This window comes from Rhipicephalus microplus, chromosome 9, assembly GCF_043290135.1.
Source record: "Rhipicephalus microplus isolate Deutch F79 chromosome 9, USDA_Rmic, whole genome shotgun sequence".
Lineage (NCBI taxonomy): Eukaryota > Metazoa > Arthropoda > Arachnida > Ixodida > Ixodidae > Rhipicephalus > Rhipicephalus microplus.
In genome coordinates, this window is record NC_134708.1 from 14,216,700 (window position 1) to 14,231,271 (window position 14,572).

Here is a 14,572-nt window from a genome sequence, read left to right on the forward strand (position 1 = left end):
CGTATTTATTAAAGGGCGAGCCTGTGCCCACAACTCAAAGAGACTATGGTCGTAGCACGTTACAGCAGAACACCAAAGATGTCTTCTTCTTCTTCTGCTTCTTCAAGAAGAGTCCCAAGCGCGTGGCGCACATCAGCAGGGGCCAGCTGGGTTCTCGTGCTATCATCATCGTCTCTGCGCAACACCAGACGGCGCGCATGTATGTCCCTGTGCGCGTGGCGATGGGCGCGTTGTTTGAATGCAGGCACTATGTCGCGGCAATATGACTGCATTTCGTTTCCGTATATCTCTGTCTCTCTCAATAATGCGTGAAAAGGGTTGGCTCGCAATCTCTACACGTTACACAGGTACTGACTTATCGGTTCCCGTTTCGGTAAATTAAAAACAAAAGCCTACAAAGGTGCTTGGGAAGATGCCTACATCCTCGGGTACGTTGGCTGCGGTCATATATGGAGATGGAACATCTCTGGATGGCGTTTCACTGGATTGGCAAAAAAAAAAAAAACCATTATTTCTAATCCTTTCTATGTGTTCTTCAACAAATCATTGCTAACCACCACGGGGTCCAGTAGTTACGATGCTCGACTGCTGAACTGAAGGTCACGGGATCGAATCCCGGCCACGGCGGCCGCGTTTCTACGGGAACGCTACGTTTAAGGTGCACGTTTGAGAATCACCGGATGGTCGAAATTTCCGGAGCTCTTGCGTACGGCATCTCTCGCAATCGTGCCGTGGCTTTACGGTGTAAAATCCCAGCAGTTATTATGTTATATAGGATCTTTATCTTTTACTGAACACTCAGTTCGTGTAAGAACACGGTTCTGAGATATGCTCGCGTACCAGGCAGCCACCAGTCCTTTGCTTTGGCATGGAACAGTATAGCGCCTATATAGTTTATTATTATTATTATTATTATTATTATTATTATTATTATTATTATTATTATTATTATTATTATTATTCGCGTTGCTGACTTGTCTCCGGTTCTACCTCCGCTCTCATTTTTATTCTGTAATTTTTTGTATCATTTTTTTTCAGTCCTTCTTTGTTTTATATTCTTCTCCGGGTCTACAGCAGTCAGCACGGGCGGCCAAAGACCATAATCAACCACGCTAACAACACAAATCACACTTCTGGCACAGACGCATGCGCAGCTCGAAACCGGCACTCAACTGAGGTGGTCATTATACACACGTACGCGTGCGCGCAGCAGCCAAGCAGCGGTCGCACACAAATCCAGGCGCCGCGCACTTCTCACGCTACTCGTGCTGTTTCCTTTAGAGCAATTGGCCGCCCCGTACAAACGGGGATATAGGAATGAAACGCCAAGCAAACAAGAAGTGTTCACGTGCTACCAGTGTACGCTGAATCTCGCGTCCCTTTCGAAAGCAACGTCGTTTCTCGGACCGCCAGCCTTCTTTATATGCATGAAACACAAGGGGCACCGAAACGATGGTGGACAGCCCGGCAGCAAAAAAGAGACCGCGCACCACTGGCTGACTGTTAAGCGTGACTAATCAAACCAGGAACGAGAGAGCGTGGAGGGGGAAGGGAAGCGGGCCAAGGTAGCCCATGATTTTGCGTTAGGCAAGCACAGTCTTCCGGTCTTCTGGCAGTCTTCGGTCTCTCACAGCTCGAAGTGCCACGAGAATGGGCAACAGTCCCAGTTGTGAATGAAACCTCACCGAAGCCCTCACTGTTAATGTAAAGCAAAAGACGTAGCTCCAACTTCTGTTCAGTATGATTTTCCAAAACAGAAGTGAACTAGGGGGCAATATGTCGAACGTCTTTAAAAATATGATGAATCGACACGGCTAGTTCCGGCTATATTGTTCAGATTCAGGTGCGGTTCGCAGCTCTGTTCGAGTGCTCGATAATATTCCGGGTCAGGTACGGTTTACGGTTTGGATTCGGTTTCGGCTAGAACTTCGGCTCGTAGTCAGGATTACGCTTTAGACCCAGCTGGTTCCAGAAGTCAATAAAAAGTCCACACGGTGGCTTATAGTAATTGTTGGCCTTAACGTCCAAAAACACGATATGATTATGAGAGACGCCCTGGTGGAGAGCAGCGAAAGTGTAGATTCCCCGGGGCTATTTAACGTGCGCTTCAATATAAGTACAGGGCCTCAAGCACGTTTGCCTCTATCGAAAATGCAGGAGCCGTGGCCCATATACTGCGGGGACACCCATGGTTAAAATCACGAGCAAAAGTTAGCATTGGCGTCGATCATGTGGAAAGGGGGGGGATTGCTGCAGGTGGGGACACACCTTTTTCAAGGCTGGAAGGGGGGGGGGGGGGGGGCTTCACATGTTTCCAGTTTAATTGGTTAACCATACGTACGGAGTTCATGGTTGGTGTTTTTTTGTTACATACGTTATGATATAATTTATTGGATGCATTTGTTCGAATGGTTTAACCAGCACGAAAAAGACACGGACATGTTTCACCACCGCAACACGCTGATTCTTACATCCTTTCACGTTTGAACAGCCCCAGAATGAAGCACCATCACCATATGCTGCAGACTTCCCCATCAAAGAAGGGCGAGGGGTGGTGAAGTCTTACTGCAACAACGCCTCCCTCCCCCCCCCCTTTTTTTTTTTGCTGCTTGATTTCGATAGGAAACAGGTTTTGCAGCGGGTGCGAAACCGAAAATGCTGTGGTGACGCGCTTCCCACAACGGCCCATCTTTGGTTCCTGGTGTTCCTTGGGTAAAGATTGGAAGTAAACTGCTCTTGAAGTGCAACATCAATAGTCCTTGGCCGCCATTACAGCCAAGAACTTGTATGGCGATAACCTTGCAGTTTAAACAATAAAGAGGCCGGTACATCAGGGTGAATGAAGAGCGCACTATAGCGCCATCTCAGATAACTGGTAGAGAGGGGGGGGGGGGGTAGAACATATGAGCAATTTTACCGTAAAATATCGAGTAGGCGTCGTTAGCCGCGATAGCGCCAGCTCTTTCTTTTTTGTTTAGTTTTTTTAGGGAGTTGCGAAACAAGCATCATTGAGCGAGCAAACGCCCTCTTTTTCTGGAAACCCTTCCCCCTTTCCTGCGGCCACTTTTTTTTTTTTTCAAGAAGAGCATCGCTTGTGTAAAAATAACCACAGGAATGTGTATACTGATCGCGTATCTAACGATGTTTGCCAACAGAGTGACTTGTTGGGCCGGTTGGTTCAATCTTAACGAGCTTATAGCGCAAAGAAACACAAGAGAAGGACAAGCGCAAACTATCAACTGTTGGGCGAGTTGGTTGATAGTTTGCGCTTGTCCTTTTCTAGCGTTTGTTTGCGTCATAAGCTCGTTAAGATGTTAATCAAATTCGGTTGTCACGTAAATAAATAAAGCATTTCACTAGAAACACGGACGGGTTTTTTTTTTCCTTTAATTTCAAGCGGTTCTCCCACCGCCATCTTGAATTTCGGTTTCGGGACCAAGCAAGACCCACCTCCTCCCCCACCTCCTCCCCCTCCTCCTCGACTTGATCCTCCTCCTCCTGATCTGTTCGGATTATCCTTCAGCGTCGAGGGGTCTCACTTGCTCTGCATTTCACGGCAGGTGCAAAGCTACCTATGGGCTAGTCGGCGTCTCCTGTTGTCACGGTGTGTCACATAGTCCCAGTTCATCATAAAAAAGGGGTGCGCGCCAAAATGTGTCAAGTCCCGCTACTCTCCAGCGGTTCTCTAAAAATAAAGACGTAAGCCATTAGCTCAAGTATCATATTATACAATTGGCAAATATCGTATCGGATACATTTTTTTTTTTTTGCGGGAGTATCTTGTGTCTGTATCTCCAATACTTTTTGCCCGAGTATCTTGTATCGTATCGCGATACAAATTCGAAGTATCATTGTCCGGCTCTGGATAGCAGACGACCTTGGTGAAGCAGGAACATTTCATGCAGTAGAGAACTGATACCAGGCGTGTAGGGCAGAAGAAGAAGGAAGCACCACCACCTTAGAGTAAGCTTCATTCCGACTCACTTCTCCGACGACTTTAACGGCGCGGAAACATCCTTCCGTATACCTGCTTTACGCCTGTCCACTCTTTTGACACCAATATTTCTGCTGCATGACGTCAGCTTGTAAGCAGGAATGCCGCTGCACGACGTTTGGAAGACCGCCCAACATCATCAGGCAGCCGTCATGGCGCTTATTGTTCGCCTTGTATCGGTTGTCACCCGTCGCGTCAAGTCGCACGTGTATATACCGAAACTAAATAAAAGGAAGAAGAAAAAAGAGGTAATCAGGTAAAAACAACTCAGGTTGGTGTATTTTACAACCTGTATGATATATGGGATTGAAAACAAAATGTAAATCTGTTTTCTGTTGATGATTTGTAATGTTGCTATGGCAACAATAAATAGACAAGCTTGCTACCTTTTACCGCCATTTAGAAAAAAATCAGCCCTCATTAAGAATTGTCGGTGTTTATCACGATTTACCAGCATAAGCCAAGGGTATCTGTGATATAGTTAGCCATCGTTTACCCATACGTCCTATCTCTTCTGACACACAAGGTAATGATTTCTAAAATATTATTGATAAGAGTGAATGTGTTATGTAGATATATAAGGTTTATTTCAGATTGCGTAACAAGACTATTTTAATTGTTGTTCTGTTATTGTATACTTGTCACATAGTATTACGATATCGTGATGATGAGCGACCAGCGTGCCAAAGTGCAATTAGGAGAAAAGACCTCTTGTCAGGCTGTCAGCCATCAGACTCTGCTATCGGTCCTGTACACATTCAGGAGAGATGAAGTTCAATTCAATTCATACGTCACAATAGCCAATACAAGCGGCGTTATCCACCATGTCGTCAACACGAGCCGACATTTCCCGATGATAACTGCTGGCAGTATCCCAGTACATGCACTATAGGCGAGGTGCCGACAGTTATCGTTTTGCCGCTCCCAGTTCAAAAATTGCGACGTGTGCGTGTGTCAAGATAAAAAGTGGGGGGGGGGGGGGTGATTCGACCAACACTAATAAAAATATAGAGTAAAAGCTGTGTCTTTTTGTCCCACAACAACAATCGTCATCAGGCTTGCGTGCGCTTCCTTTCTTGAAAACTCGGCGCTGGCCACTTTCCTATATCGAGAATGCAATGTAACCCTGATAATGGACATGTCGATCGTGACCGGAATGCACCGGGCGCGGGGCGACAGCACAAGGGTGGAACGCAATATAGATGACGATTATTGTTGTGGGACAAAAAGGCACCCTTTTTACTCGCTTTTTTTAGAGTGCAAGCGAAACTATACAACACAAAACCTGTAAAGTTTTCCATATAGATGGCTTGGACGGACGTTACCGCAACCACCGTGATGGAAAACCAGCATGGGGGGAAAAGCAAAGTTTGTAACGTAACGTCGATGTTATCAGAACATCACACGCATTTTGTTGCGTTATTCAACCGCGGAGGCGTTCTTGCCACGTCGTGATCACATTGAAGCCGGTTAACCGCGACTAGTCTGACGTCAAAGCCGCCATCTTGGAGTATCAGTACGTTGAGAAGCGGCGTACATGACATCGTGGGAGTAACGCGCAAGCTATCTACGTCTTCTAATCACCGAACGAGTTAACTATTGCTCACGCTTCGCGCAGTGCATGATCTCGACCCCGGCAACAAGCGAGGAACCAATGTTTCGACGCCCGTCAAAGTGCGCACGTGTACGTTGAACAGCGCCGGCTTATGAATGCGTGTATATGCGCGCGCGTGTTTGCCCACAGCCAGTCGAGGTCGTGAGTCGCGCTCAAGGCGTTTATAAGTGCACCGCGGAGTCACCGGAAGCCGGTTGCCTCCTCAAGCCCGGGTAGAATGCGACGCGTGCCGAACAAGTTGGCGCAGGCGCGGATTGGACACAGTTGATTCGCACCGCCTTGTATGTACGCCAGGCCGTGACAGCCACACGCGGCTGACCCTATCGCCGTAAGCTGACCGTGCTTGTACACGTAAGCGTGTGCGCGCATGTGGTTTACAGATATGGCTACTTAGCGCCATGTAGGGGATGCATCGATTCCGACCGGCATCGTCGACTGATAATCTACATTGACGACTCGAAGGAGTTCTGACACGAAGTTTAAGACATCGCCAAAGGGAAATTTTTCGTTCCGTTGGTTTGCAATGTCAACGCTACACATCGGAGTCAGTAAAAGAAAAACATTTTATTCAATTTTAATGTTTTAGTTCCTGAGCGTATGCGAGCCGACCTCACTACAATGAACTTTAGTCCAACGAGTCAGAGCAGTTCCCCTGACATCGCGTGTTCAGCGCAATGCATGCAACATGAATAGCAGAAATCGATTGAATGATTGAGTAATTCATTATAAACGAATTGATTGATTGATTGATTGATTGATTGATTGATTGATTGATTGATTGATTGATTGATTGATTGATTGATTGATATGCGGGGTTTAACGTCCTAAAACCACCATACCATTATGAGAGACGCCGTAGTGAAATGTTTCCGGAAGTTTATGCCACCGAGTGTTACTTAAGGTGCACTCTCATGACACAGTATACATGCCCCTAGCATTTCGCTTCAACCGAAGTGCAAACACAGATGCGTAGATCGAACTGGCGGCCTTTTGGATCAGAAGCAGAGCCTAGTAACCACTGTAGCGCCGACACGGACTGGTAGTAATACCTAAAGCCCATGTATACCCTTCTTGACCCCGGCACTCACACTTCCACCGGACTAATATGCATCGGTCAATTAAGTTTACAGATCATCGGCACCAAAACGGATGGAGAAAAACAAGCCGTTGCCCTTCTGGTTGAGCTCCCCCCCCCCCCCTTCCAGACGTGCGCGGAAAGGGGATGCCCAGCTAGAGGGACGCAATATCTGCCCTATACATTGGCCTGTTAGGTGGGGGAGGGGTGGGCGCTGTCATGAACCTTCATCCCGTCCCCCCAATGGGGAACTTTGTACACGCTTATCCCCCCCCCCCCCTTATTGATCTCTTCATTCCAATAATGATGTCAGTGATAACCATACCACTCCTCGTTTTCTACATAATTTCCAACTGCTTAGAATAACAGTATGATTAATATAGGGGTGAATGCTCTAAGGTGGCCCCGCCGCGGTGGTCTAGTGGCTGAGGTACTCGGCTGCTGACCCGCAGGTCGCGGGTTCGAAACCCGGCTGCGGCGGCTGCATTTCCGATGGAGGGGGAAATGTTGTAGGCCCGTGTGCTCAGATTTGGGTGCACGTTAAAGAACCCCAGGTGGTCGAAATTTCCGGAGCCCTCCACTACGGCATCTCTCATAATCATATGGTGGTTTTGGGACGTTAAACCCCACATATCAATCAATGCTCTAAGGTGTACTGTAGACACAAAACAGAGCTTACATGCATCACAATACGGACCTAACATGCACCTTCACAGAAAGTTGGCTCAATTTACCTGCCAACTCCTCTGTACCTGTTACAAAGTTTACCTGTTTACAATCACAGAAGCGTCATTACCTACAAATAAAATAACTCGCTATTTTTTCAATACAAAACACAATGTCTCTGAGGATTGCGGAAGCTTAGTTCGCCAATCAGAGCCAACAAATAGAAACAATAGTTTGTTGTCAGACTAGGGGCGAGTGTGCCAGCAGACATCAGTGCCAGAGCGTTCGGCACGCATCAGCCGAGAGCACGAGAGGGACAAAAAAGCAATCATAATCACGATAAATAAGGGAAACGCATCGCCCTTCTTTCCCTGCTTGCGTACACACGCACCGACCTTGCCACACCGGGCACGTATACACAGAAACACACGTACTCACGTGAGTTGTAGGTCACACGCTTTCGTTGCTCACAGAACGGATGGGAAACCGCGAAACAGAAATCACGAGTTCGAAACCCCGACGGCGCTCCTAATACGCTTGTCCTCTGCCTGGCGCGCCATTGACAAGCTCACCGAATGCAGCGACGAACGCCATCACTCTTCTTTTTGTTTTTACTTTTTCTTCTGGTTGTTTATTCTTCGTGCCCGCGTGTGCACACATCCGCGCACCGAACCGACCTTATAGGCTTGTTGACGCGGATCTCGGGGCGCTGTAACAAGTGCCGTTCTGCACCAGCCGACGGCACGTATATGTTGCAGCGACCTTCACGAGTTTGACACGGCTATAATATGCATAGGTACGGAGCGCTCTTGTGCGTTCATGGTGCTTTCACCGATAGAGAAATATACTTAAAGGGTTTTTGACACGAAAGTTTTTCATATGTCATTTTCTTTCTTTTTCTAGTCAAATGGAAAGCCAAGGCCGCAAGAGCCCACAAAATGCGCTGGCAAACGTTACTGCAGCCTGAAAAAGTAATTATAGTACGTTTTAAAATGATGGAGTTTCGGTTCTTACTGTGCTCTGACGTCCACAACACGGCATCAGCTTGTCGTCACGTGATTACGCAAGATATCATGACGTTTTCACGGCCGCCCATTTTGAATGTATCGGTGATGCACAAGTGGCCATTTTAGAAGTTTTCATACCTGACGTCATCACATCTAGCCAGACTGCTGCACAAAGTGAGTAGAAATACCAGCACTGTAGACTGGCGTCAAGTTAATGGTCGGTAGGTGCACCGCGGGGAAAAAATAGCTTTAACATCCCAATAAGTTATTGTATCAGCATTTAGAGAGATTTACACTTTCTCAGAGCCGCTTCTGTATACAAGAGATTTGATTGGCAGAGTAACCTCCCCTTTGAAGACTGGTGACGGTATAACAAGCAACTGCAGTCAAACTTCTGCACAGTGCCGCGCCACAAGCAACTGGTCAGACCGGTAGTGCCTTCCAAGATTTGGGACAAGAATTGCCATAAAGAAATAAACCAATAAAGCAACAAAGGTGATCTTTCCTGTGCTGTGATTTGACCCCACGCCCTCATACTGTGATGAAGATTGTCCCTACCACTGGGCTATACATCCGCGCTTGATTGAATATGGCAGTGATTGCATCGTACTCACGGCACACAGAAACATATAAAGAGAACGCTGTGTATGTTGACTTTACTTAATTTTGCGGTATAACATTAAGTACGCTTTTATGGCATAATGTAAAGCCTATATGGTACATTGTACACCGTAAACTGTTTCCTTTGCAAAAAAAAAAAAAGTTAATGCCTAACTCGCGTGTGGGAGGTCCTTCATATATATGGTTGTCCTGAATAACTAGTGGAAGGGCACCTACTTTCAATGAACCAGTTGTTAGTCTGCGATCGTCCTGTCCACTTCGTTTCTGGCGTTTCGTCTTTAGCGCACGCTTAATTCAATTAAGTCCGCCTAGCTACGCCACCTGGTGGGTGTACAGACCCTCACTCAATGGGCCTCGCAACAACTCGAGTGGCAGCTCTTTAATGAAGCATATTTCGCCATCGGATGCGACCTCTGCGTGTTTCACGTTTTCGATTCCTATGATACTTATATTGCGTGCCGGGAAAAAACGTTGTTGCCGGCAGCAACAACGCCGGCAACAACGTGACACGGCTGTGACCACAATTCAATGCGCCGCTTGACGAAACGAGCGCCACAACCCTGCCCGTCTCACTACGCGCCGGACGTCATGTCACGTGGGGTCCTCGATGTTTGCATTCTTTCTTTCTTTCTTTTTTTTCTTTTTTTTTTTCCTTGAAAGAGCATTCCCGCGATCATCTCACGTCAGTGCGCAAGACTGACCACAGCAGCCACTAATTTATTTTCGTGAGCTCTGATGAGCAGGAAATTGCGCAACTGAGTTAAAATGTTGCGCATGTCTTTAAATGAAGTCTTCACTCACTCACACTCACACTCACTCACACACACACACACACACACACACACACACACACACACACACACACACACACACACACACACACACACACACACACACACACATGTTTGTGCACTTGTCTGTTCACTGTTGCACTCCTGCCTTTTTCTTTACTTCTGAGTAGTCCCGCAACACAAAGTTCTAATACAATTTATTTCATTACACTGTTGGGATTTGCGGCAATAACCTGCACGTTCTTACGAGTCAGGTCTTATTGGTCCTTTGAAAATTAACTTAGACCTTCTGGGGTCACAACAGCTTTACTTTTATCATTTTTTTAGTTATAGATACCTGGCCGCCACGGCTACAACGCGGGAGTGATGGAAATGTAAGGAAGAAAGACAATACAACCTTTGCAATTTCAGTTAAGGCAAGAGAAAAATAGAGCATGGCAAACACCTCAGGAATATGTTTTGTTTTCGTTTTTTTTTCTCCATAGGCTGTCAACACCTACTTCGATCTTCTCACAGTGACTATTTATTCTGGCAGCTGGTTTGAGTGTTGATTGTTAACCGTTACTTGTTATACGGATTCTGAGTTGCCAGCGCGAACGTAACCTCATACTGAAAGTTTCGGAGATCCCGCAGCGGTTTCTGACAGCCACACACACGCACAACCGGTCAGTCTGCCCGCAAACACAGATGACCGCCCACCGCGCATGAAAGCGACGGCGCGGAGTGACCACGTCTTTCGTTGCCTTGGTGAGAGATTCTGGCTTCGATGCAGCGTACGACAAGCCGCAGTGGTTGCCAGAAGGCCCGTTCTGGCAGCTGCAGCAAAGGCGCCCTTTCTGCGTGTTGTTCTCTCCGCGTGAGCCAGCGACCTCGGTTTGCCGAGCTGTCGATCATGCATAATGTGTATGTATGCGCCCGAAGCCGCACATGGCCGTGACGCCTATATACGGTTGTGCGCTTGCACGGTAGCATCTCTGATTGAAGGTTATCGACCAACACCCTTCCTATCCTGCGTAAGCGCTATCCGTTTGTGGGGGAAAAAAGCGTGCAGTACTGAGTGAACCACCGCGGTGAAATCGCCACATCAGTCGATGAATTATCTCGAAGAAAGAAGGAAAGAGAACACGCAGATGGCAGGTATAGGTTAAATAGAAAACCGTCCGGTTTGGTCTTTGCTCTTGCACAGCAAGCAGAGTGGTCTGTGCGAATCTTTTCCAAGCACCGCACCCAGAAAAAGCCGGACGCCTGGCCGGGGGGCTGCTTGTACCCTTCCTATAGACCGGTGGGTGTCCGGCACTGGGGTTCGAACCACGCACCTCCCGCAGTCGAGCCGGACGTCCTGCCCTTTAGGCCACGACTGCGTTACCGTCCGGTTGAAAATCTATAATGATAGATGAATGGCAAAAGGGGAATATGAAGGTGACAGATAAAGTGGCTGGAGATAAAGGGTTAAAATAAATGAGCTGTGTATTCGCTGAAGTGCAAGATTACACACATATATATATAAATATATATATATATATATATATATATATATATATATATATATATATATATATATAGTCGAAAAAAGGAAGACGACAAACGTACGAAACGCAGTTTTTACTAACGTTTCGGCAGGTGGGCCTGCCTTCGTCGGAGTAAATGATGAGAGGCCGCGCAGGGCAATAGGCCCTGCGCGGCCTCTCATCATTTACTCCGACGAAGGCAGGCCCACCTGCCGAAACGTTAGTAAAAACTGCGTTTCGTACGTTTGTCGTCTTCCTTTTTTCGACTGCATTTCCTACCGGAACCATTGGATTTATCTCTCGCCTATATATATATATATATATATATATATATATATATATATATATATATATATATATATATATATATATATATAGAGAGAGAGAGAGAGAGAGAGAGAGAGAGAGAGATTATTTATTATGACTAAAGTCCAAGGGACAGCACCACAAGCTGTCCCCTCGTTGTATTCAACCCATTGGACGTGCCTGGACTTCCTTCAAGCGCTGATACCCGCCGACAACAAGTACTGTTGCGGCAGGTGCAGATGTAAACTCTCCTTATTCCCTTCCTCGTGCATCGTTTTCGCAGAGATCGAGAACCGGGCACTAAAAATATTGGCATCTGCAGCCACTGCAATACCCAAGCGGTCTTGCAGCGCACCTCGTCTAGAACTTCCCACTCTACACTGGAACCAGGCAACGAGTCATTGTCACAATCCCGCTGGAATGGCACCCGACTAGGAGTTCTTTAGGAAATATCCCAGGCGGAAAAAAAAAACTTTATTTTCCTTCATTGGGAGCCGAACCCGTAATCTGTTCATAATCAGCTGCTTTTAAACAGCAAGCTGCTTCATTAGCGTTACTGGCACGACCTCTAGTGATTATGGTGCTCCGACTGGTGACCCAATGATTTGCAGGATCGAATTCCTTCCTGCCGCGCCAGCCGCACTAAGACGCAGGCCAATGTCGGAGGCCCGTTTATTTTTTTTTTTTTTTTAGATTTAAGTTCACCTTTAATAGCTCTAGGTGGTCACATTTTGCGAAGCCTTCCACCACGGCGTCCCTCATGTTCATTGTTCTGGGAGGTAAAGCACCAACTAATGTATGTTCAAATTGCATTGTTAGCAAAACTGACGCATGTTCTGCAATGTACAGGCGTCTAACGTTTCCTTGGGGTTTTACTGTAACCCCACGCGCGCATGCGCGAACGCTGCAGCCACGCGAAAAGCCACGCAGGGTGGTTCGCTGCAAAAGCGTTTTGCGCTTGCAGTGCATGCTCAATCGTCGGACGCGCGAGAGGGCACGCACTATGCGTATGGACCCATTCCATGTTTGTTAACACAGGTAGGCTGATGTCGACATTATGGGTAAAATTATAGCGACGTCCGCACGCAACTTCCGCCATAAGCGCTGAGGGCTGCGATGTGCGCCAACAAACAAAACTAAGTTGCGAGACGCGACTCACATCAAACTGCGACGCAGTTCGTCGGCTCACCGTCTTTTTTTTTTTCTCGTTGCTTGAATGAGAACAACCCATGAACCATTGCGAACCCAGTAGAAACTGCGGTAGGCAGAGCGTCTTTTGCCTAACAAGACAGCGCCGCCGCATTTTCGTGACGCAAGTCCGGTGGAATTTGTCTATAGGCACCGTTCAGTCGAGTTTTCCAGCCTGGCTGCAGCGCCAGAATACACAGCCTAGCGGATAAACAAAAAGAAACCTTGAGACGGCGTCGGTGAAAATGGAACGCGACACGCGCGTCTCGCGCCCTGCACATGTCGAAGGATTGTGCCCGGAATACGCGGGGGGACGCCAGCACGCGTCTCTTTTCTGCGCGCCCCGAACGGCGACTGTCAAAGGCTCTGGGACGGCGCAGTGGGAGCACCGCAGCTCCCCCTGGTCAGTGTGAGATGCTTATACTCGCGTGAAAGCGCACCTCGGTGGCGCCACACGCCCGACTACACGCAAGCCGGCCGGACTTAATCCTCCGCCCTTTTCTGGTGGCAGCGGAACAGACATCGCGGATGTAAATGCGCTCGGCGTTGGCGCTCAAACAGGAGCCAAAGGAGCACGCTCAGTGCCGATTTCCGGGCCAGTTCTGCCAACGAAGTCGAACAAATCGAGCCAAGAAACTTGATGTGTTTGCGAAGAGTGAATTTCGAGACCACTTCGAATAGAGTATCAGAAGCGAAGAGATTCGCATAAAATGAGTGATTCTGGCTGTTGACGATGACAACTCGATTGAGGAGAGTATAGGGTTGGCACACGCTGAACGTTGACGCACTCTCAAACACGAACCCAACAGTGCTAGCAACGAAGAGAATAGTCATAGGGGCGAGTCGAACCCGATGTCGAATAGATTAATAGTTTCCGATATGAAACAGGAGTTCTTGTAGTTATTACCAAATCATATTCACTATAATGGAACACCGATTCGCAGCACTGAAAGCACAAACAGAGCATTACGCAGAAAAGACTTTTGAAGCTGTGAAAGCAGAGCTCTTTTCAACGTTCCCCATCTGTATATCTACAGGGTCGAAAATGAACATTCAACTATTGCAATTTACAAATATCCATTTCTATTCAATATAGAGAGAAAGTCTGCCTTCGCCAAGATTCAATAGGACGGTATTCCATTTTAAGCGCAATTTCCCGATTCGTAGGAAAGTGATTATTTATACGTCCCGTAACGCCATGTAGTCGCGCACGCATATAGGCCAGTCAATTAATATTATTTACTGGGGCTGGGCGTGCCGAAACCACGACATGATTATTATGCACACCATAGTGGGGGACTTAGAGCTTAGTACAAGGGTGATCTTGCATTTAGCCAGCCAGCTTAAAGCACGCAGAAGGTGTTTACAGAAGCCACGTCGTTTTCATTATTTCATGCAGTTTACCATTTTTGTTTCTTGTTGCATACTCGCCTTCCTCATGCTCCGGAACCTTTTAGATACAGTAAGCCTAAAGTACTTGTCAAGAAGCCCTTATAAGCAAAATATTTGGAGCAGCTACGCACTGGTGCGAAGACTGAGAAGACCGTGAAGGTCAGAGCATTCCCCTCTTTCGAACTTCCCTTTTCCTAGGCATGGCTAAGCTGCACTTTACTATACCATATCGTTCCGCCTATCCTCACTACGCCTTTCTCGACCCCTCGCTCTAATATATTATACATGATTACGCTATGCTTTACCTTATAACCCTCTCCTTTCTGGCCTCAACCACATTTTCGTTTTGACCTTTTTCTATGCCAAACTGCACATAGCTAAACTATGCTTTACCCTACCACGTCCTTTC